Source organism: Python bivittatus, unplaced genomic scaffold, assembly GCF_059951505.1.
Source record: "Python bivittatus isolate LINGU-HERP-01145 unplaced genomic scaffold, Pbiv_v1 ctg000020_np1212, whole genome shotgun sequence".
Lineage (NCBI taxonomy): Eukaryota > Metazoa > Chordata > Lepidosauria > Squamata > Pythonidae > Python > Python bivittatus.
In genome coordinates, this window is record NW_028277030.1 from 4725717 (window position 1) to 4748887 (window position 23171).

Here is a 23171-nt window from a genome sequence, read left to right on the forward strand (position 1 = left end):
ATAAAGAATGTACATTTTTGCATACACCTATTTATTCTGTTACAAAAGTTGTTTCTAGTGTGGCACAAAAGGAAATCCAGGGAGACAGGTTAATGGACATTGAAGGCTGCTAATAAAAAGATTAAGTCCCTGAGCTGTCAAACATGTCTTCCTTAAGCACATGTTTATGCTTCAACTCAAACAATCCAGTGTGGGTATTATTATTTTTTTTAACACATTTATTGAAGTTGGGCTACAGCCTGTTCTACACACCAAGAGTTTGCCATTAATATATTCATGTTGTATTTAGCAGATGCAGCCTTCTAGGTGATCAATTTTCAAGCAAGAGAAAGTGATAAATGCTAAGTGGATACTTATAGAATTTTCCTGGGTTAGAAATTATTATTGAATCCTCCTGCTGTGAAAGAACTTCAGTTCCCCTAGAACTCCGATTCTACATTTGACACATTTGCTTCTCCCTTGCTTGGAATGCTATGAAAAAAGGGACTCTTAGTATTGGTTTAACATTATGATTAACATTCCCTGAATTTCTTTGCCAACCAAGATGTCCTTGTTTTCCAAAGGATGGCATACATAGGATTATACAATTTTACCAACAATTTGACTCTGCCCACATCACTTCCTAAAAAAACTGGAAGAAGTTTATAGCATGGACATAACTGGTTAAGCCTAGTAGATTTGGTTAATCTACCTGCCAGGGCTTTCTGTTTTCAAATTAAAAGGTCCCTTATATCCACTTCAGTCATTCAAAGTAACCAGACTTTCCCCATCTGGCACCCTCCAGATGTTTTGGGCTACCATTCTTTTTTGGGGGTGATGGAATTCCCACAGATATGAAAGGCACTAGTTTAGGAAGGCTTCAGCAACCATAGCACCATGATTTGATTTGATTTGATTTGATTTGATTTGATTTGATTTGATTTGATTTGATTTGATTTGATTTGATTTGATTTGATTGTAGCAATAAAGATAAAGTGTTACCTGATTATGATTGCTAAGTATAATCCCCCTTAATCAGCAAGATAAATTCTACAGAATTTAGGGCATTTCCACATGGCATCATTTCCACTCTCTGCCTTTCCAAAGGATTTTGAGGTTGGCCATAAAATTGTCTTCACAGCTGTTGACTTTGGAACCCCCAAATCGGGTAAAAAGCATCATGAATCAGTTAGTGCTTCCTCAGATTGGAGTGTGTAGAAATCATCATTTGGTCAATATTCTGCCCCCTGAGCTGTGGTAACTCCTAGAGTAACAAAAATCTCTTTGTCATATTTCCGCAGAGAACAGGGAAGAATCGATTACCAATTCCCCATTCATGTTTTCAGTATATGCTGTTTGGCCATTTGCAAACATTTTTGGCTATTAGTATGTAAGGAATGTTGTCTGATGATCAAGACAGCATTCTTTCTGTCGAAGCCTTGATGATGGCTTGACACCATAGTTTTGCACCAACAACTACAGTCCTGTCTGTAGGTGGCAGGGTAATATCTCAATGGTTGTAGAAGGGGGAGAAAGAGGAATTGCTTAAGCCCAGAAGCTAGAAAGTGGAGTGAAACAAGAGTTTGATGTATATTACTTATACAGAGATGGGTGCCCCCCCACCCCAGGATTCTGCAACTGACTAGAAAGATTATGCTCCTCTTTGATAAGGTAGCCTATGAAATCTACTAAAGAGCTCTAAATTTAATAGGGAAAGAGGGTGAATGGGAAAATGATCTATTTCCAAGTAGGTCCTTGAGTTCCAGCATTCCAAATCACAAAACAGAAGCTTTGCTATTCGAGATGCATCTCACCTAAGCTGGAAGAAAACAGCAGCCCAGGGAGGAAGGCATCAGGGGAACACACAGTCTTGTCCAGAGAGATTCTCCTGCCTCAGCCCACCTACAGGAAGTCAAGTGGGAGAAAGCTGGGGAAGGGCCACAGTCATGGTATGATCATATCGCCTATAATCACGACAGTCGCGGGACAGTGTCAAGTGTACAGATCTGTGCAACCACATTAACCCTTTCTTGGTTTTGGAAGAAACATGCCATATAAAAAGCTATGCAAAGAGGGAAAAGGGGAAGAAGAAGAAAGAGACAAGCTCCCCGAATGAAGTGGGGACCGATACACGTGTGGTTCTAAAGGCAGGCCCTTGGGGCCTCCTCACTGAAGCATGCTGTTTTCTTTCTCTTGAAACCTCATTAGGCACTAGCAAAGCACTCCGGCACATGCCGTGGCTAATTACCACAGTATTGCTTCAGTGACTCTGGAAAATTCTGGGCCTTTTGAGAGGTAGACACAGATAATTAAATTCTTGTCTGCAGTTCATCTCTTTTCCCCTGTTTTTCCCTGCCTTTTTCTTCTTTTGTTGTTTGCTTCTTTTCTTCTTTTCCCCAGTTAACTGTTTTTAATGTTTGCTTTGCTTAATAATTGCTTAATAAATAAGCGTACAGCTATATTTTTTGCTAGCTGAACTGATGAAAGGATTGACAAGGAGTGTGCTGGATGGAAACTAAAGTGGAAATTACCTATGGTAATTACTAACAACAAGGAGTGCTGCCACAAAGTAGGCTTTGGTTGTGCTTGAGGTCTCGGACTATTTTCTCTACAAGTATTTTGGTGTGATGGCATTGTTTCAATTTTTTTTTCTGCATTCTATTCTGAATTATGTGAAGTTCTGAAACTTGAGCATATTAGCCAGATTAGCTGATCTATACATATTATATAGCAAACTATGTGATTGCTACTAGCCTTGATGTAGATAATATGGAAGGGTTGAAGATAGCATGGGCCTTAGGGACTACAACCGAGGAAAGCATGTGCTTTTTCAGGCTGGGGGAGGAAAGCTACACTATCAGCAAAAATACAAGAAATGCACTTTCAAGTATTCAACAGATGGTTCTTTACCCTGATTGTATTGAGGGTATTCTGAAGTTGGAGAGGATGTACAGAAAAAGGAACATTCTTTCATTTATGGTGGTCTTGTAATATAGTACAGAAATTTTGGTTAGAAGTCTTACTAGAGATAACATCTTAACAAGATTACATATTAAACAACCATTGCAACTGGGACTCTTTAACATGTTTCTTGAAGAGAACAAAAATTTAAGAAGCGAAACATTAGTTCTGTTTTATTAGCAGCAGCAAGATTGGCTATACCTCAACATCGGCAACATATGAAAGGGGTTTCATTAAAACTCAGGCACACAAAGTTAGGGCCCTACTCTATTTGAAAAAGAGAAACATAATGAAGAAGGTCTAGTTTATGCAGACTTTATAATTTTATCCCCTTCTGTTATTTGAATAAAAGATATCTACCTCCCAATGAATGTTAGAAACTTTGGGAAAATTAAAAATGAAATGTGTTGAAAAAATTGCATAACTTCCAAAGCTATTGTATCAAAAAAATATACATGTATAAAATAAATTTGAAAAAAATAAAATTAAAAAGTATTAACTAATTCTATCAGAGTTAGTAAATACAATTTATCCAAAATGAATTGGAGGTCCCCTAATTTTTACTAATACAGAGACGCAAGGTATATTGGGATAGGACTTCTCCCTCCTAATATTGAACACTGTGTCTAATTACAAGAGAGAGATAGAGAGTTTACTTTTAATATCATGTTGTACCTACAAATATTCTTGATCCTTGGACTAGCCAGATCCATTCTTCATATATGTAAAGTTTTCTCCCATTTCACAGAGTTCGTTAAAAAGCAAAATCAGCAATATATTTTAGGAGGTGTTTGTAGTCTTGTTGGCTGCTTGACAGCCAAATCACAAGGATTTCCCTCTGGTAAGAAACACAGAGCTCTTTCTGTTTTAAGAGTGGAATGTAGTTGCAAATCACTGTACAGTGATCCATAAGAATACCAGCTCCCCTTATAAACTTTTTATAGCTGGAGAAAATAAACATGTGGTTTTAGAGCTCTACATAGCCAATGGTCGTTAGAGCTAGCTTTTGCAGAACTAAGAAGAAAATATTAGGAAGGAAGGCCACCAGATTGATGAGGCAGCCAAACACCTAAATTTGGAAATGTCCAGGAGCTGTCTGAAGTTTTTCTAATAAATCTGGTTAGTATCTTCACAACCATACTTTGTATTTTCTTTAGCCAAATGCATATAATGATCTTCATGTTCCTTAACGATGTTGATGAAATGGTCTAAACTTATTATCTCTAGTCACTAATCTATCAGCTTTCTGATAAGAAAAAGATCTACCAGTCGAACTATTTTATTGACTCAGTCTACAGACTGGTCTAATATTAGAAATGTTCTGATGAAGAAAGGAGAATGTTACTATAACAAATTGTAGTAATTTGCCATTTGGGGTGAAAAAAGAACTATTATGAGCTGTAATCAGTGAACTGCATACAAAGGATCAAGTGATGTGCTTCAATCAATGCATAACATTTTCTCTTGAGCTCCAACACACTTCTCTGGTTTCCCTGGCTGAACTGTGTTCAGATTAGCTAATGTGTGAGTCATGGACATCAGCTACTAGTTCCGATTATGAGAACTTTATTGTTCTACCCAGCTATTATGGCAACAAAATAAAAACAAAGGAATACCATTTCAAAACTGGCCCAAGATATACTGTAAATACATGCAGACAATTCAAAAATACAGATTCTAGATAATGACTAACTAAATTCCCATATTAGCATGGCAAACTATGGCTGATGAGATCCACATTTTTTCTCCTGATTTTCTTATCTGCCAATACTTCAGGAGAGAAGACCTCCTTAAAAAAGAAGACTGGTTATTGCAAGTAACTAGGGTTAGCGTTTTTGGGCTGCAAAAAACCAAATGACCATTCATTCATTGCACACTACTACATCTAGTGAGAGGTTACCAGAGCCTGCTTCATTGTTTAATGCAGGTTTCACTTTTGCTGGGTTCTTGGTGTTTGAGCTTCCTTCTCTTCCTGCAGATGTTTCATTACCAGGCTAGGTAACATCATCAGTGCTTGGGGGAATAGGGTTTGCTGGCTGTTTATATGTGGTAGCTAGTCTTATTAGCTTTAACTGGGGTATTGTTTGTGCAAGATGTTGATGGATTTTTGGTTAGTATTGTTCTTTTTTTTTTTTTTTCCTTTTCCAGGAAATTTAAATCCTACCCAAAATATATGAGTTTGATATCCCAAGATTTGCTGGGTAAGGACAATAAATTCCCAAATAATAGGGGAGTGCCTAATCTATCCTACATTTTGAAGTATCAATAACTTCCTGCTTTTATTTTATTAATAAAATATTGTAAGGATAGAAAAGTACATAAGAACAGACACATTAAACATATCATGCAGACATTAAAATGCATAAAAAGCATAAAAAGCATACAGCACTGAATTCCAGACATTATTTCTCCTCTATCTTAAGAGGGTTGCTGAAACAGCTAATTTACTCATCTAATCATACATGCGTGTGTGTGTATACACAGAGAGAGAGAGAGAGAGAGAGAGAGAGCACATTTGTATTCATGTATATTGTGGTATAGTGGTGCCAGGGTTAGGTAGCGGTTAAGATGTTGTACTAAAAGCAGGGAGACCCAAGTCTCAGCCACGGAGGTTCACTGGGTGTCTTTGGGTTTGTCACTCCCTTTCAGCCCAAGCCTTCTCACAGGGTTGTGGTGGGGAAAAACTGGAAGAAAGCATGCTTTGAATTTCACCTTGAGCTCCTATGCAAAAGATAAGATATAAACCAGGTAAATAAATAACGTAAAGCAGCAATTTATGTACTATCCCTCTCTAAAGGTAGCCTGTCCTTTCCATAAAAAATCATTTCTATGAGTCATAAATCACAAATCAATTTTAGTTGAAAAATCCAGTGAACAAATTGTACTGTCCTTTGGGGAACAAAGTCAGTCCCTTTTTATGTCACAGAAAGGTTATACTCTATTAATTTCCAAGTTACTAGGTTGAAATAAACAGGAAGTACTCTAGCTATCAAATCTGGTCTACAGAAATCCAGATCACCACTAGATGGTAGCAAAGGCTTACGGAAACCCAAACTTTCTGCTGTCATCTGGTAGATTTTTGTTTGTATGTCTGTGTGTGTGTGTGTGTGTGTGTGTGTATGCATGCACATGCATGCTTGCAAGTTTCCTGGGGCTGCCATGTAAATAATTAATGGCTTTTTATATAAAATTGTTATTTTAATTGTGGATATTTATATTTTTATTGTTTTTATTGTCTCAGATTTTAATTGTAAGCCACCCAGAGTCACCCTCTGGGGGAGATGGGCGGCATATAAATTTAATAATAGTAATAATAATAAAAAAAGGAATAAAGATACTGCTTCTAAGAAATCTAAAACCTTGTTGATTAAACTAAACCACTCCCCAGGAGGAGTGCTCAGCCGAAAGAAGAATCAGCTCCAGCCCGTGGAAGGAACGCCTCAGATAACCCCCTACTGAGACATTAAACTATCCACAAATAAGCACCAAGGCCTCAGTAAAAATCCCATCCGTCCATCCGCCCGTCCATCCATCCATCCGTCCATCCATCATTTCATTATGCTTTACTGCTCCTACTTGAAATGTAAAATTTTATATTGCTCAAAAAGTAGAAGTGTACACTGATTTTGAGTGCTTAAAATTTTGCACTCTTTGGGGTAAAATTTCCACCCATGTTTAAATGTTTAAGTCATTAAATCTTTCCTTCTTTTGGTAACAATTTCTGGTTTGTGATGTTTATGTGTGAACATATGTGCAAAATCTGCCTTTATACTGAGCAAGCATGAGCTTGTGGTAACTAAGGCTAAATCCTTGTTTTCTTTGCAAATACAGGAAGCTGTTGATATCCATGGTCTCATCCACAGTTTTGCCTGTCCAGATTTCATAATTAGAGATCAGACCTTAGTATATATTCATGGTTTTCACCTATCTGTAGTTTTGGCCTTGCTTTTTGTGACTTTACACATGCCCAGAATGATAGGTAGGCTTTTGTGTATCTTGAAAAAAAAATTTTTTAAAAAAATATAAGAGTTAGATCTGTGTGTTGTATCCCCCTTCCACGGGCTGGAGCTGATTCTTCTTTCGGCTGAGCACTCCTCCTGGGGAGTGGATTTAATCAACAAGGTTTTAGATTTCTTAGAAGCAGTATCTTTATTCCTTTCTTTATTATTATTTCTTTGGAGCAACTCATGGTCTTTTTCTTTGGAACAACTCACTCAACGGGTGATGGAGGGAGTCACCTTGCTCACTCTGGCTTCTCTGCTCTGTGTGGTTTCTTTACTGTCTCGGTTGAGGGCCTTCCAACTGCACTGCTGGACACTGGTGCTGCTGGCAGACCACTCATGGCTGCTTCCAGTTACTGTGAGTGGTCCACTGACATCACCAACAACAGTGGCAGGATTGAGAAATCTCTGCAAATGGTCTGTGGCCAGCACTAGCATCCAGCAAAGCAACTGAAAGCTCCCTCATTCAAAACTCTGAACCTGAGGTGGAGAAGCTGGAGTGAGCAAGAAGACTGCCTCCTTCACCAGCCAGGCAAGTCATTCCAATATAAGAAGCCAGCTGCCATGAGGAAGGGATGTGGAACCGTATGACTGGGCTGATTCAGTCAGATCCTCCAAGATCAAGTGAGAAGAAGGAACAAATACAGACTCATTTTGCAGACAACTGTTTTGGGAGGAAGCGCTCATGGGAGGAAGAAGATGACTGCTGGTTCTGGAGCATAAACCCCAATCTTCACTTACCATTGATTCAAAATCTTCTCAGTCATGGTTTTATTATAACACAGAACCCCCACAAATAAGGGCCACTTATTATAGTTCTGTAACTGAGCCAAATCTTGGTGTTTGTGTGTATTTTCCTTGTGTAAAGTTGTGCTTGCTGTGATTAGGCCAAACTCTCATTTACTCACCATGGAGTCCTGTTCTGCTGTTGTGAGGTCTCATACATTCATACTCCACAGATTCAGAGTGGAGGAGGATCTTCAAGTCCTCTTGCATGCACCAAGGTTCTAAGAATGTATTGCGCTGCTAAGGTAGAAAACACCTGTGTTCAGGTGAGTACTTCTGCATGTTGCTGATTGAATCTCACCCCTCTTCCTCAATCCTCTGCTTAGCATTATGCATCAGACCTAACTTGCCTCAAAGCAAGGGTGTCCTGCTGCATAATATAGACATGTGCCCCTGAAGAACTGTATTTGCATATTGAAGTTAGACTCAAAATCTGTTGCAGTTGTGTTTTTTGTACAGTCAGTTGTTTGTTTCTTTCAGTTTACCTTTGCATGAAATGGACTTCTGGTAAAGTCTTTGCCTTCCTTGCCTTGCCTTGCCTTGCCTTGCCATTTCCCTTTTACTCTTAGACAAACTGTTGTATGGAACACAGCTTGTGTTTGTTTGCAGGGCTTACATGCTGCTGCAATCAACTAACCCAAACAGGAAAGGCCTATTTATAACCCATCACAGCCTCAGATGTTCAAGATTAGCTTTTCATTATTCTCTCTTCAACAGTGTTCCTATTCTTAAATTAATAGTTATTAGTTGAAAAATTATTAATAATAATTAATTCTTCAATTAATAAATATTAAATGGTACAACATGCAGCGGTGCAAGCAGAAATGGCTACTTCTCAATATGCCCATGTGTCACTGCTGCCAAGCGAACTGCATAGGTTGCCAGTCAGCTTCCAGAGCAATTCAAGGTGCTGGTTGTTCCCCATAAAGTCCTTTATGGCAGAGGGCCTGGATACCTGAGAGTCCACCCATCTCCAATTGCTTCTGCCCACCTGGGACACTCTGGCACAGGGGTATGCTCCAGGTCCCTTCTATTAAACATTGTCATCTTACATCACCAAGGAAGCGTGCTTTCTCTGTTAAGGCTCCTGGTTCCAAAAAGCTGTGAAGACCTGGCTTTGGCTTCAGGCCTGGGGTTAAATGTGTTTGTGGGGCCCCTGGTCTGGTTTGTTATTGTTATGATTGTTTCAGTCTGGGTTGCCTATGGTGTCATATTTTTTAAACTGTTTTTATTGCTTTTGCATTTGTAAGCTACCCAGAGGCTACTGTACTAGGTGACTATAATAAATTTAAATAAATAATACATGCTAAATACATCCATACATGTAAGGCATCAATAATTGAATTTAAAAAGTAAACCTGAATATTTGCACTGACTAGGAGAGTCAGTGAATGGAGTAAGGTCTCAAGAACATTGTGGGAGAAGAAATAATGAGAGCTCCTGGATATCTCTCTAAAACATCGATGTATTCCCATATTTGTAACAGTTAAACAGTCATTATTTATAATAAAGATTATACAAGTATCAAACACTTAAAAGAGAATGTTGATTAATATAGCAGGATGTAGTTCTTTTTTTAGGTTCATGAAAATCTATAACCATATTTAAATAAACTTTCAAAAGGATCAGCTGCCCCAATATATTGCTTTTCAGAAACAAAAAGGGAAGAAAAAAGCATGCATTTAAAATGATTGAGTAGTGAACTGAATTGCTTTTTGGACTTAGAACCTGCAACTTGTCTGCAGAAACATTACATGTTTAACTTGCATGTTTCTGTGCCAGCAGAAAATGTCTATTTTCAGTGAGGTTTTCTGGGTTTTAATTTGAGAATTCAAAAGAGCCTGAATAAATACACACACACACACACACACACACACACACACATACATACACATACACATACTTTAGAATTAGGTTACTGACCTGCCAATAAGTGATTTGCAATATGTTTTAAAATGTTTTACATTTTCATTATTTCATGCAGCAATCCACTGATGATAATTTGAAATACAGGTTCACTGGCTAAACTGGGGATGAAGGCATGGAAGACAGTATCTCAGGCCAGAGTTTGTGTGTATGCATAAGAGAGAGGGAGGGGAGAACATTTGAGACGCCAGAAGTCTACTTTACTTGAGACCTTTTCTATTGCTTTAATATGAAGATTATGATCCCATGTAATATACATTTGTCTACATCTGAAGGCACCTGAGAATCTATTTATATATTAGCTCTGGATATTAATATGCTCAGTCTAAAGCTGGGGGGAAAGCTGCCTACAATGTAATTCAATTCTGTTAATCACCATAGACAAGGCTGGTCTAAAGCAGAGGTGCATAATCTGTTTTGCAGCTGCTTGGAGTTTTGTACAGTTGTTGGTAGGTGAAGCAAACAGGATGGTATTAAAACAGATACCAGGAACATCAAGAATAAAAAAACATATATTTTTTTATAAATTCATCCATTTTTTTTTTATAATTGGATTTCCCCCTCTGTCCTTTCCAAGGTTATACAGTCTTAAACCTGCTAAATTGAGTGTCAGTTTACCTAATGAAAATTGGCTGTAGCTGAGGAGGAGTCTGGGGCTGGAGAAAATTACTTGGGGACACTATGCAGTTCTCCTGCCCTCCAACTGAACACCCATAGTCTTCTAAAGGGCCCAGTCTGATTCAGTATTAAAACCTGCAGAGCCCAGTGCAGAAGGGAGGGGATCTTATCAAAACTTTATTGTTTTCCTCCCTTGTTTCTATCCCCGATTTACGCTACTGTTCTATCTCTGATGTAACATTTATTTACCACTACTCATGCTATAGGACAGTGACAGAGCTCCTGTGGCCCTCCAGGCAGCACGATCGAGGATGAAATATGTTGGGAGTTGTAGTTTTTATAGTTATTACATAGGTTCTTCACCTCTACTGTAGGGCCTTACACACTGAAGACATAATATGTTGTCAAAGGATTCATAAAATGTAAAACTGGAAGGGGCAAGCAATTAGTTATATAGCAAATCAGTGACCATTTGATAAGATTGAGGTGAATGTCACTTCTATTTGGTTTTGCATGCCCTTGTTCATTAACTGGTACTGACCAGTTCAGTGCATATGTCTTTAGTCTTATCTATCTATCTATCTATCTATCTATCTATCTATCTATCTATCTATCTATCATATTTATATAGCCGCCCATTTCACAGAGCGTGACACTGGGCAGCGTACAATAAAATAATTATGTGAGGTTATTATGCAAGAGATTACTTGAAGTAGAGATGCTCTTGCATGCTGACACAGATTGTGATTCAAACATAGTAACATTGGATACCCACATTCTTAGGGATAGCTCCATGGCGATTGATGATACCCACTCCAGTGTGACAAGTAGACCCAGGATTGCAGAAACCAACAAAAAGCTCAGGAACCCAATTTAAGAACGCTATAAAACAAGATGCTCGGCGTGATATGAGACGCCACCCAGAGTCCATTGGAGCTGGGCGGCTACAACTGGTTTGAATAAGTAAATAAAAATAAATAAATATGGTGAAGACAAGACTCTTACGTACAGCTTAGGCAAATCGTAAAAGCATACCATCTGTCATGTCATAAAATCTAAGTTATTTATATCTTGCAGGCAATTAGGAAATTACACGTGCAGTTAAAGGGATCTCTCTCTCTCTCTCTCTCTCTTTCGCTTCCTCTTCCCTCCACCCCATTATGCTTGTATATAAGCCCCATAAATATATTCAAAATAGTGAACTGGAAGCCACAACATTTGTGAAGACTCTTTTGCAAGGAGCTTACAGTCTGAATTTAGACAGTACTAAAAATAACCAGGAAAAGACAGTGATATGAGCAATAAACAAAGAGAGAAGACACCGATTGGGAGTTCAGTTATTTAGTTTTCATTTTTCTTACATTTCCCACCATACGCTTGTAAGATCATTTAATATTTATTTATTTATTTATTTATTTATTTATTTATTTATTTGAGTTGCAATAGCTGCCTAATCCAAAAGACTCTGGGCAGCTTACAACACCCAATATATAACGTAAAACAATTAAAAACATAACTATAGAGCATAATAATCCAGACAGAAATGGCCACAACAGCTATAATTAACACACACACATTGCCAGCCCAACAAAATAGATCAGACTAAGAAATCAATGCCATTTATGTTAAAACTACTTTTATTGTAACAGCCATAGTAACAAAATCTTGCAAGCCTGAATGTGCTTTCCCCTCCCTTACTTTATCTTCATGTGAATTGGGGAGGGGTCTGTCTGAGACATCTTCTCAAGTTATTTTCTTGGCCTGGGCTCAAGTCCCTCTTATTTACCATTGCCTTGGTAGCTGCTCTTCCTCCTGTTCTTCAAGACCATTCCCTATTCCCTCTACACATACAGACACACACATGACAGGGGTTCTGCTGACACATTAACCCCAGGCCTGGGAACAGAGCCAAGTCTTAAGATCCTTCTGGAAGCCCAGGACAATGGGCACCATTCAGGATCCTGTTCCAGCGGCCAGGGCCTGTGACACAGAAGGCATGCTTCCTTGGTCCCAAAAGTGTTAAATTGAAGGGATGTGGAGCATCATGTAATCTTGAAGTCAGGTTATTATTTGTAAAACTGGAATATCATCAATCTACCCCCCGCCTTTCCCTCATCTCCCCAAATCAGTAGGTTCAAATGTCCACTCAGACATGATGTTTGCTGGGTAAACTTTGGCCAGGCATTTAAGCTCCTTGGAGGAAAGGTGAGTGATAAATGTAATAAATAACACAAAACCTGTGTCTGCTCTGAATAGTTAATCACCACAATAATGCACTGATTTCAAGTCTGTAAAAAGTTTTATAATGATGGTAAATCGAGCTACCTTGCATGTCAAGGTCAATAAAAATTGTTCTACTCTTAGGATGACTCTCACCTGGTGAGAGTTTAAAATTGTTTTTGGACTATGAAAGCAAATCCTTCAGCATCCATCAAAAATGTATTTTTGATTTATTCTGTCTAATGAAGGAGTTAGGGAGACTGGTTCAGAGTGTCTTTGTGCTCTGATGTGGGTGGACCTTTATTCAGCCACTCTCCTATTCCCTTCCCCAATGTGTGTTTTCTGCATGCTACTAAAACATATGGGCCTCATTCATGGTGGAGACTAAAACTTTTTGCTAAATTTCTGGTTCAAAATTATGGCCTTGCATAATGAAATCTTTGTAAATGAGAATTTGAAATAGCAGTGCAGGCTGCGACTTATAGAAAGAATGATGATGGAAACCAGTTAATCATTCCACTTCCCAAAATCTGAGTGAGAGAGAACAAACTTGAATCAAATGAAAAATACAAATTTAGTAAGGTAGGTTGTACATTAAAAAGCAAGCAAGCAGTGAAATGATAGTGTGATAGATCCTGTTACACAGTGGGTTGGCTATTTAATTTCTTCACAAAGATTTTCATTGCAGTTTCTGCAAATTATGATTATTTTAGAGAGTCCAAACTGCAGTGCTCTTGCTCTCTCTCTCTTTTCCACTTTTTAAAGAAAACAGGCCATTGGTAGCATTTTGTTTGTATGTAGGAATATTTATAATGGTGAGAGTCAACTGTGGTCAGATACTACCATATTTTGTTGAATTTTGTTGAGTGGCCAGATTTGGATATAACGTTAAGCATCATGTCCTCCTACTCTTCTAGCCCTCCTTCCATTATCAAGTCATATTGGTTTGTCATTTCATCCAAATGAAGACAGGCTTGTTTGGATAGGATTTTGTAACTTAGATAAAATGACTACATGTGTTTAGTTGAAAACAGCTGCATCACAGGAGAGAGAACAAGGTGTTGACTATTTATATAATGTGATGTTTCAACTGATGAGATTGTTGAATTAACAAATCTCATTTATGGCCATGGTCAGCCTCAGAGGATACTGAAGTTAGCCTCTAAAATGTTATGGAGGTGAAAAAGAAATGCAAGCAAGCAGCTCTAATCCTTACTTAATGGGTGTTTGGAAGCCAAAAGCATTATTGGATTCTAAATTATGGGCACCCCAAAAATGGGTCAGCTTGACGTCTGAATTAAAAATATATTTTCCTCAAGGGTGCTCAAAATGTAAGCCATGCAGTGAGATTGTAATACTACCTTATTTTTAATTTTAAATATTCGTAGACCTTTATATAAATCCCAACACAGTATATAAGGGTAAAATAAAATAAAAGACAAAAGTATAAATTAATAAATAAAAGATACAAGCAATAGACTCAAAATAAGTGGCTTGAGAGGGTCATCAGAAAAATATGTTTTTAGAAGATGTGTAAACGATTGATTGATTGATTGATTGACTGATTTACTAGATTTATAAGGCTGCTCAACTCAGTGTGACTCTGGGCGACTTTATAATCTAGCAAATAAATAAATGCCAGCATAAGAGCCTGGTGGAACAACACTGAGGGGAGATCATTCCAAAGTGCTGGTGCCACTGCAGAGAAAACCTATTGGTCCCTTATGGATTGCTGCTTGGTGGCAATCTGCTCTACCAAGAACTGGACCTCTCTTAAGTCCCTAGATGCCTCTGAATATTCTTTGTATAAGGTTTAAGGTTTTATCTTCTAAACAACTTACACCTGGATGGTGAGCCACTGGCAGCCAATTCAAATCTCTTACCATGTTGTAATAGGTGTATAGGAAGGTCACCCAAGCAGTTGCCTTGCCTATGCATTTACTGCAGTTGATCTTCCACAGCAGACCCAAGGGCAGTCCCATCCAAAGTGCCCCATAGCAATCCTGTACTGATACTTCTTCAGGAGCATAACTACCTGTATTTATTTATTAATGTCCTACAAAAGTTTATTATCACTACGACGGGATGGAAAATCGAAATATCTGTAGAATGTATTTGCTCAAATTGCTGATACCTATCTGCCTTATTTTGTTTTAGTCTGCTGACAGCTGGGTGTGCTTCAGTATTATCAGAAGTTGTGGGCCTCTCATCCCTTGGCAGACATACTTCCTGCAACCTCCTGAACTACTTGAATGAGCCAATATGGCAATGTGAAGATATTGTTCTTTTACTGGATTTTATGAGTGTTTGTGGAAGGAGCTTAACTGAAGATCATTATGTAACCTATGGATTATTTCCTTTGTTATCTTTACTTCTCCAAAGTGGGAGTAACCCAAATTAAAATACAGAGATGAATAATTATTGGAGTATTTTCCTTAAAACAGGGGCAACTGACACAGCATTTAATAGAAGTCGACAGCTAAATACCTTGCCACAGCAGTAAAGTGTTGAACAATGCGTATGAAAATAAACAGTCCAAATGAAAGCTATTTCTGCAGATGCCTTTGGCATGCTTTCTCAACCCTGAACAGGTTATTTGAGATGGTAATTGCTGCCAAAGAATTTTTCTTTTCTTTTTTAATATACCTTATGAGATTTACCTCAAGGCGAAATGGAGTGCTTTTATGGATACGCTTAACTTTAAAATAAGCAAAATCAATACCAGAAAGAGCAAAGCTGTCTTATGCAGCTTAGCCAATAGTTATTTGTGTGTCTCCAAAATCTCAATTTCACTTGACTGGCAGGGCTGGGAAGAGCAAAGAGGTTTGGTATTTCATAGATCATTTGGGAAAGTGACATCCAAATCCATCTTGTTTCCAATTTTGTATATCCCAGTTAATATGTGGATCAGTCAAATACGGTCAATGTCACTAATATTTATTTAATACTCCATTTTGTTAAATTTCCTACGAGTTATTTTCTTAGGGAAACCAAAAGAAAACCTCCATTTATTTTATGAAATTTTCTGTAATGAACTCAGTCTTCCACACAATTTTCCCTAATAACATTGTTTTAAGGCAACCACCGGTAACTTTCCCAAATACGCATTATGTGCTGCTTTATATAAAACATTTAGATCAAGAATAATAGCTCTTAGCAGACTCTGTGAATTACTGTGGTGTCTTCTGTGATAGATTCTATATTGAGAGATTATACAATTTCACTCTAAACAGAATTGCAGATTTCTTTTGTATTCTTTATTCAATTTATGCTGCACTGTTGGAGCACAAGTAACTGACAATTTCTCATAGATGTTGGCTGGGTTCTCTTTTTATATACAGTGTATTGTTTCTCTTTTATTTCTAAGCAGCCAAGAGTCGTTAAGGAGTTGGGCAGCCTTGAAATTGGAGAGGAGGATGATGATGACGATGATGATGATGATGATAAGACTGCAAGGCTATGCAAACAGTGAAAATATCCGACTGCACCCAGTCATATCTACTTCCAAGAAAACATGCATAATATCAGGTTGACCTGAAAATTCAAAGTGACGATAAAAAGGCATCAAGTCCAACAAAGTAATAATGTAAAGCAGTAAAGAATGCAGCAGAACTCTAAAACCATGGCAGAAACAATGCTTTAAAAATGCAACTCATAATGGTGGTGATGAGTCTCCATGTAAAATAATGGATTCTGCGTATGGATCCTGTTTCAAAGTTGAATATGCATATATAAAATGATACTATGCATGGATTATGAAAACTCTGCCCCTGGAGCTTCTATGGTTAATTTCCCTTCCTGGATCAGTGGTTGAAGGGGCCTGCCTGCCTGCCCACCCCTGATGCCATTGGCAGCTCAACACAATCAGTTTTTAAGGGGTAGCCCTAAAGCAGCTGTTTATCTGATGAAGGTGATGATCATGGGAAAGGATGTCGAGCTGAGTGCTATAATATGGAAACAAGGAAAGGTTGTTTTGTTGTTTGTTTGTTTGTTTGTCCTTCAGCTGAGATGCAGAAGATCAGAGTCCCTCACTTTATATTTTCAAATAGATTGGGTAAATTTATTTTATATCCTTTTTCCTGGAATGTATGAAGTCAAAGTGTTGGAGGAAGGGAGGTTTCATCTTCCCCTTGCTGGGTTTCTGGTTAGAATCACTCTTCCCAGAAGCTAAGATATATTATATGGATATCTAAATATTTTCCCTCTGTGTCAGTCCAGAAAGTGAGACTGTCCGTTCCCAGTTCCAGAAAGATTGGTTACAAATGGAAATAGTAGTAAATAGTGATAATAGTACTGATACTGATAGTAACAACAATAACAGCAACAATAACTCCATCTGCTTCAGGGTCCAGATGATTTTAATTATGGATCCCTTGCATCAAGTCTGTACATATCTACTTGTACCTGAGCATGTATTTTTAATATGTACACTTAAATTTATTTAAGAATCCTAAAGTTTACTATATTGTTGATAAAGCTAGAATTCCTCTACATTTCTTGTATATTAAGCCAATACTTTTAATATATTATGCTTTTCATTAATACAGGCTGCATTTCTAGACACATTTTGGTACGGAAAATCTCCCCAGAACACCTGCTGGTTTTGGCCACACATTTTTCATTTCCTTGCCCCCAAGATAAAGGGCATCCATTTTGCCCCTAAATCTCCCCCTGTTCAAATAAGTCCCCCAGATTGCACCATCATATCTCCTTGCCACTACAGAATAAGACTTGGAAAATAATTCAGAAGTCCTTCAGATCCTGCATGGGCACCGTATCTCTCTTAATTAAAGTTCTGCAAGATCCTTAAAAAAGATTTGTATGCTTTAATGAGTCAAATAATTAAAACAGGGTGCCTTTACTGTAACTCTTAAAGAAGGGTCAGCTTTTTCTGGCTCTCACAAAAGCTTGCTATGGCTGCTTTAATGAATAGCAGAGAAGGGCTTTGCTTGTGTGAAGTGAACTTTTTCTGAATTATTTTTGAACCCTCCACGGTCCTAACAGCTCATGTGGACCTTGCAGCAGATTTTAAAAATTCAGCCCCTACAGGGAAAAAGTTGCCCACTCCTGTTCTAAGGGATTTACTATGAACACATGTGTGATAAACTTTGAATATAAACAAGAATGGGATTTTGCAAGTTTATGTGAATCACCAGCAAAATATATTTCTGACCTGGATCTGAAATGATTTACTTGTATAAATTGGAGCTCTTAAAGGCAACTGGAAGATCATATAAAGGGTAATAAAGGCAACAAAAAGATTCTTGGGAAAATAACAGGAAGCAATACTGGAAGAATTATAAGATAGCAGAGTACATGTGGGCTCATATGTTGTTACTGGAAGTAGAGCAGCCACAATGCATTAACACTTCTACTTCAGAAGTAGTTCATCTCTTTTTTTTTCTTCTCTTTTTTTTCCTCCATAACATATGGAGGAGCCTGATCATTTATTTTCTTTGGCAGATTTAAGTGTGCTTCAGTATAACTTCAGTGTTATTCTTTATACACAACACCCTGCCTTTAACAACTGTCACAATTTGGCGTGCATGTGGTTTAAGCAATACACAATGACTTCAGTTAATCAAGGGGAACTTACCACTTCTCAATTAAAGGGTTGAGGAACAGGAAGAATAGTGCATTCCAAGATCCTCAATAATTGTTTGGGGAGGAAAATCACGTGAGTCTTACTTGAGGCATCCCTTGGAATTCAAGGCTGTTGTTATTACAGGCATTATCTTGTTCCAAACCACCTAGTCTAGGTCTTTAGCCAGAAAGGATAGCTTCGAAATCTATAAACATCTTATATATCTGATCAACCAAAGCAAAGTGAATGTGGCTTTTGTGATTTCAACACATTTTCATTTCAGAATTACATCTAGGTCTCTGAATGTTCGCCAGTTATTGCTGACTTCATGATTTGGGGAAGGAACAAGACTTAACAGAAGAGACAATGTATTTATTTCCAATATTTATAGTTTATTATGATGGCTTTTGCTGAGAACATTGATCTTCAGTTTGGAATTGAAATGAAATCATTTATTAACTGCCTACCCACATTATCTAGGTTTTGGATGCTTTTTACTTTATGGTAATCAAAAAAATCATTTGTACATTGATCAATTAATAATATTAATTAATGACTTTTGCAATCTGCACAGTAATAAATGTTCTCTGTCCAAATATAAATATATATATATATATATATATATATATATATATATATATGGCAAGATCCAAATAAAAGATGCAATAAACTCCTTTAATGGCAGCCCCCATGTACTGGAATACTTTGCAATAGTATATTGCAATAAGGAGAGCCCCCATTTGCTTGCTTTTTACAAAGCCATCAAAACTATGTTCTGATGGGTTTTTGATGCAGACCATGGGCTCAAGTTCCTTTTGTAATTATTGTCTTTATATTAACTGGATGATTTTTTTTTTCTGTTGTCCTTAAACTGCCCTGAATTGTTTGAAGTAAGTTAATATACAAACCTTGGTATAAATAAAATTTTAAAATAATGTCTAATAATAATAATGGTGCACAAGGAGGAGGCTCCAAAGACAACCTAGAAGATCCAGGTTGTGAAATTATAGGCTGAGTTTGCACATTTCTTAAAGAAGTAAGAAAAAAGTGACCCTAAGTTCAATAGTGAGGTAATTCCCATCCTTGTTACCTAGCCATGTAAATAAGTCTTGATTGATTGATTGATTGATTGATTGATTAAAACAATTTTTATAGCCACCCATCTCACCATAGGCGAGTCTGGGTGGCATACAACAAAGCTAAAAGCAGTCAATAAATACATTAAAAATATAAAAAGCAAAATAAAACAGAGACTAAAAGGATGTCCCCCATCCCCTGGGGTCCCCAGCCTTGCTGGCATAACCAAGTCTTAAGGGACCTCCAGAAGCTCAGCAATGACAAGGCCAACCTCAGCTCAGGGGGGAAAAGGTTCTAAGCACAGATGTCACAGCAGAAAAGGCCTGCCACCTGGACCTGCCAAATGTAGCTCCCTAGGCAATGGAACCCGTAACATGCCTTCTTTGCTGGATCTGGTAGTATGAACAGATGAAATCAGGGAGAGGCGGCTGGCTCCATGCCATGAAGAGCTTTAAAGCCCATGAAGGGTTTTAAAGGTCAACACCAGCACCTTGAATTGGACCTGGAAACAAACTGGTAACCAATGCAGCGTATAACATGTGTTCTACTAGAAACATGCATAACTGCTTACATCGCTGCATTTTGCAACAGCTGAAGTTTCTGGATACTCTTCAAGGGCAGCCTCATGTAGGGCGGATTGCAGTAGTCTAACCAGGAGGTGACATGAGTGACCATAAGTAGGTTCCTCTGATCTAGGAATGGGTGCAACCAGTGCACAATACAAAGTTGTGCAAAGACCTTCCTAGCCAAGAGTGCCACCTGCTCTTTGAGCAGGAGTTGTGAGTCCAGGAGGACCTCCAGATTACACACAGGGTCTGTTTAGGGCAGTGCAACCCCACCCAATACCAAAGATCTTAAAATATTGACCATTATTCCACACAATCTTGGGGATTTGAGTTAATGAAATAAGTTGGGACTAAAACTTCACTTCTCTGTATCCCAGATATCACTTCAACTCATCATGTGATTATTCTGACAACTTATATTTTTGAAATTATGGGTCTAATAGCTAGGAAACCAGAGATTTGTCATCACACATGCAGACACAGGACCAAACAGTACTGCCAGTGCTGAAGGCAGAAACTGACCTTCAAAAGGTGGTGAGGCATAATATAAATTGGCACTGTTATTTCATCAGGGTTAATCAGTCAATTTCACACAGATGAATGGTAGACCTCAGCTATCTCTTTCCAAACCTTACTGAACCCTTTTGCTTTCAATATTCCCTGCCCCTGAACCTGGCAAATGGTTGGCGTTAGCATATTGCCTCCATTAATGGACAAGGCGGACAAAGCAAAGAGCAGGCCTCCTTGTAACGTTTTTAAAGATGACATCCCACTTACTGTTTGAGGAAGAATAGACTTTTTTAAAGGAACGTTGAATTATATTTCAGAGGGCTGTGATTAACTGTTTGCCTAGCTAGAGGACCCAAAGGCAGGGTTCTTCCTATTTGCCGTAACTTTAGAGGAGCTTCATTCTCTCTCGTGGCATCTGTTTAATCTCCACAGGGATCTCCATCTCTCTGGCTTGCAGGTCATGTTACTAGCCCTGCACTTGTAACTGATCTGAGCACCGGCTTCTACAGTATAAGTGCTATTGATAAATTACTGCATATGGTAGGGAGCGTTAAGTTGCAGTGTCATTGCTTTTCATCCAGAGAGCCTTCTCGGGAACTTTCCATGACAGCTAAAGAGCTTTGGGCACAATGCAACAGACATAACTCAGAACAACCAATAAACCCAGAGAACAAAATGGACCAAAAAATAAAAAATCAAGATCAAATACACTTGTAGGTTAAATGTGTCTACAATTATGCTCTTAGTGAAATTCATCTTGCTATAAAGATGCCAGAAAGAATAACAGCTAATTGATATCAAGGTTTCAAGGAAGAACCTGAAGCCTGTATGTCTCTGCTGTCATTATAGGGAAATCTTTAAATTACCCACAGCGGCATCCTGAGGGCTGAAGACTACATTTTATCTTCATGTTTGAATGCTAGAGAAGAGGGGGATTCTCTTGAGCTTCACCCATATCTGAAAGCAGCACATTCCCTCTTCCTCAAGCCCACTCAAAGATCAGATCTGCAGATGTCCAAGGCCAACTTCTGGTAAAATCTAATCATGTGGAAGAACGGCTTTTCAGAAACACTTGGATTCCTTTCCTTAACACTCCACAAGAGCACATCATCATCCCTGTCTCTGCTCATCCTGGCTTACCCTTGTTCCACCCACAGCCAATTTTCTAGTAGGCCCTGCTTCTGTAAAGCCCAACAACCATAGTTCCTCTTAGTGCACAAGCCAGAGCATTAGACAGGCTTGACTCTGAACTGAGAGGGCCATCTGATCACTGCATCATCCAGAGAACTATTTATTTATTTTAATTTATATGGCTGCCAATCTCACCCATGTGACTCTAGGTGGCTGCAACTGTGGTAAAGCAGAACAGAAAGATGGAGTATGAACAATAATAATGATCATTTATTTATTTATTTATCCAGACTTATATCCCTCTCCAGTCATGACAACTGAGTGACATACATTCTCAGTAGAGTAATAACAAGGTTAAAAAAAATACCCAAAATGCATAAACAAAATACCTCCCTAGCAATCTCAGCCACACGGAAATAGCTGAGTGAACCTCCCTGCATGACTTGTACACAGACAATGGCTGTGCATAGACAAGAGCCAGCTTGTGTCCTTTTTCATATAAGTAAATGTTAATTAATATGTGTACCAACCCAACTCAGTATCTACCACTGCTTATGATGCCCCATGGCCCAAAAGTTGATAAAGGCACACAGACCGTAAGTCATACCTTTAAGGAATTCTGCTTAGAGGTTCTAAGGTGCCGGTGTGTCAGATTTCTTCCTCTCCCCCAATATACATTTGAATCCCAACCTGAGATCCACAATCACATATAATTTTCAACAGTTTTGGATGCCACCAACTTAGTTTTATGTGATAGAAGAGGACAACTTATATCTTTATGAGGAGTGATTGTATTACTTACAGTACATTTAACTAACTTAAATTAAACCTACTTTTATTTTTGTCCTTCCCCATTCATTTCTTTATCCTGGTCTTGCTTACTTTTGTCATCTAAATCCTGAATATACACTATCCTCCCATGGCAAAACTGGGCAGCAAAAGACGGATTGACATGACCCAGTGCTGGCACAGAACTTTGTACAACAGAGCTGCTGGGTTTTTGTATGCTTCTCATGGCTGGAGTTTTAATACAGATTATCTGGAAAAATATATCAAAAGCTTCCTTAAGGATATTCTTTCCTCACTAACAAATTGACACCTCACCAAGGATGACTAACCTTAGATAGCAGGTTGGCACCTGGATGCCATCAGCATCCTTCTGGCAGCTTGAAAACACCCCTATATTACAGTCCTGACATTTGGTGGCAAAGGTGATGGTTTTCTGCCCCCCTATTTCTTTGTGTTGTAACTCTCAAGACCTTCCCCCGAAAACAAAAACAAGAGCAAATATTGAGCCCCATCTTTAAAGTTATCACCATGTCATTAGAAAAACCTTTTGTAGCCCTCAAAATGCAGGAAAATGTTAAAGAATTAAATGTTGCTCTCCGGTCAAAAATGGTTGTCTGCCTATTTTATATAAATTGCCTAGGATATGTATGCACCACATCAAAACATTTTTAATGTAGAGATATTGTCTAGAGATTACACATCCCGATAAACCCTCCCCCCCGATAAACACATAAGCAAATAATGTGTGAACGCTAATTATATATTTTTCCTTTTTAAGATTTACATTATGGTACACTTCAATGATGCTTTCTTTCTCCTATTCCCATAATGTGCTGTGTATGGAGCTGCTCTTGAAAAGCAATCAGAAGTTACAGCTGGTACAAGATCCAGCAGCTTAGGCAGTGATGAATGTAGCCTGATATACTTGGGTGACCCCACTCTTTTGGGAGCTGCATTTGGTTGCCAGTTGGCTTCTGGGTGTAATTCAAGGTGGTGCTTATCAGCTTTAAGGCCCGACATGAT